Below are 3,161 nucleotides of genomic sequence, written 5' to 3' on the forward strand. Positions count from 1 at the left end.
TAATCTGTATATATGGTTGAAGGGGGACTATTGGTGTCATTAACTAGAATTTAGTCAGCGTCTTGCCTGATAACTCTAGCTGTTAAGAACTGCTAGTGTGGCACCTGGATGGTTCAGTGGGTTGAGCATTGGACTCTTGATTTTGGCTCAGGTCATGGTCTCATGGTTCATGAGTTTGAGCCCTGCGTCGGGCTATGTCCCTCCCCCTACCGCAAGATAAAGAAATAAACTTTAAAAAAAAGTTAAAAAAAAGGTATTAAAAAAAAACACCCTTCTAGTTATCCCTTGATTTTAGAGAGTGATGTAATTATGTTTTGGTTGGTTAGCATATTTTAACTTCAAAAAGATTTGAAATGAAAAATATCAACAGAATTAAGACCATTATATTAATATTTTTGTAATAAGGAATCTGAATATGTTTATAAGATTTGGTCTATTAGAATAGCATTCAGCTTTTGTTAATAAATTAAAAATGTGTAATTGAGTAGTTGATTTAGGCTTATCATTTCTAGGTTGAAATTGTTCTAAGATTGTAAATGATATTAAATCATTTAAGAAAACCTAAAGTTCTTGCTTAGAAGTTTAATTTATTAAGTCCATAGTCTAATGTTTATATATTTAGGAAAAGGTTGTTTGTTCCATCAGACAGTTGATTTCAAAGTGAATCACTTGTCTGAAATTTATAAGTGCCATTATATATATTTGAAGTTTAAAAATTAAGTTTGCAAATAGAACCAAACAGGAACCAAAGACCCTTTAAAAGTTATTGTTAAAGGGTTAGTAAGGACATGGAGAAAAAGGAACCCTTGTGCACTGTTGGTGGGAATGCAAACTGGTGCAGCCACTGTGGAAAAACAGTATGGAGGTTCCTCAGAAATTAAAAATAAAAATTGCCAGTATGGCCCAGCAATTCCACTATGGGTACTTACCCAAAGAAAATGAGAATACGAATTCAAAAAGACATATGTACCTCTGTTTGTTGCAGCATTATTTACAATAGCCAAGGTATAGAAGAAACCCAAATGTCCGCCAATAAATGAATAGATAAAGAAGATGTGCTGTATATATATACAATGGAATAATAGTCAGCCATAAAAATAACGAGATCTTGCCATTTTAAAAACATGGATGGACCCAGAGGGTATAATGCTAAGTAAAATAAGTCAGACTGGGAAAGAGACAAATACCATTTGGTGGCACTTGTACGTGGAATCTAAAAAGCAAAATAAGTGAACAAACAAGAAAATGAAACAGACTCTTAATCCAGAGAACAAACTGGTGGTTGCCAGAGGGCAGGTGGGTAGGAGGCGATGGGTGAAATAGATGAGGGGGATTAAGAGGTACAACTTCTGATAAAATAAACAAGCCACAGAGATGAAAGGTACAGCATAAGAAATATAGTCAATGACATCATAATAACATTATGCGGTGACAGATGGTGATGACACTTAGGTGGTAAACACTAAGTAACATAAGTAATGTATATAACTGTTGAATCAGTTCAAATGTTGTACACCTGAAACTAATATAACATTCTATGTCAATTACCCTTCAATAATTTGAAACTTTTTAGACCCACATAGTGAATAAGATATATAGGTTAAACTTCACATTTTAAGAAAGAACTATGTTTTGAATTTATGACTTTAAAAACAAGTTGAATATTGATTTTTAAATACCAAAATAAACCTCTGATTAATCTTTTCTGTCTCAGGCACTCTCCTTGAAGACGTCATACCTCCCCTCCCCTCCCCATCTGCAAAGCCTGAAATATAAGGTCATTGCAGAAAACAGCAGAAAGCTTCTCTGGGTAAGCAACAGGAAGGCAGATTGAATCTGGGAAAACACAAGACAACCTTTCTCTAAATCAGGAGTCCAAGATTTCAGACAGGAAAGAGAAAAATCGGATGGAATATTTTGATTAATAATGTATATCAACACGTTTGCATTTCTTATTCTTTTCCCTTCTTTTAGAAACATCTGGATGAGCTTCACCATTCAAAGATCAAAACAGTGAAGCAAGTCTTCATAGCAATTATGAAGCCGATGTATTTCACAATAGACTCTTTAGTGCTGGCTGTAAATGCTTTTCAGAATATTTCCTAATTGACTCATACAAAGGAAGGCCTCAACTTTGAAATCTTCAGTCTTGAGGACAGGGCTAAATCAATATATTGCTCATGAAAAATTCAGAGTAAGATTTGGTCTATTTGGCTTAGAATGGCATTATTGTTTAATTATAATTGACTCCTATCTATTTTATAGATTCTGTAAACTTCTAACTGCAAAACTGGCTGTTGTTAGCAAAATAAGCAGATGTCTTTGATGGAAGAACTAAACAATATAATGAAAGTGTTAACGTAAAGATATTCTTCAGTTTCCCAAATTAATGTAATAGAGTCATACACACAAACGTGTACCTATTTCCTCATGAAATTGTGAAAACACATGTCTTCTGTGCATGTGCATTTTGGTTTCTTTTGTAGAATCAGGATTGGCTCCTGGACTGGATTTCATAAGGGTGGGGCGGGGTGGTGCACCAGATGAGGTATACTGCTTCATGCCTTAAGTCCCATCTGGGCTTCAGATTCTTCATCCTGGAAGGGAGAGGATTAAAGATGACCCTAGAAGGATATTCAGCACTCAGGCTATTGTTCTGGGGTTTAAAATCTGGTTTGCTATTCAGAAATAATTTGGTGGCAAAAGCAGTGGAAAAATTGTAATGCTTCCATTCCCGGTCATCTGAGCAGCCCCTATTAAGGGCATTCAGATGGCACGCGCTTTTTCCCAGAACAAAGCTACTTCACCCTGGGGAAGATGCCAAACCTTGGTTTTCTGTGTGTGAGAAGGCAAGGTTCGCAGCTCCGCACAGGATTCAGTGATGGGGAACTCAGCACACTGGCTGACTCACAGCACAGTGCTTCACAAGATAAGAAAGAGTCGCCACTAATCATTAATAACAGAGCACCATGTCCCTGCTCAGCAAGACTACAAGGTGGCTCTCGTTAGCCATGTCAAGACTCTCCTGTCCAGAAATCTCCCACCTGGTCTTGTCACCCCTCCCCCATAGTCTCTTTTCATTACATGCCCAACATCTTAGGGCTCATTCCCCCTCCCTCCTCTCTCTCAAGAGAGAGTCTCATAGTTTTAGTTTCTTACTC

Source organism: Hyaena hyaena, unplaced genomic scaffold, assembly GCF_003009895.1.
Source record: "Hyaena hyaena isolate Hyena2069 unplaced genomic scaffold, ASM300989v1 scaffold_133, whole genome shotgun sequence".
Lineage (NCBI taxonomy): Eukaryota > Metazoa > Chordata > Mammalia > Carnivora > Hyaenidae > Hyaena > Hyaena hyaena.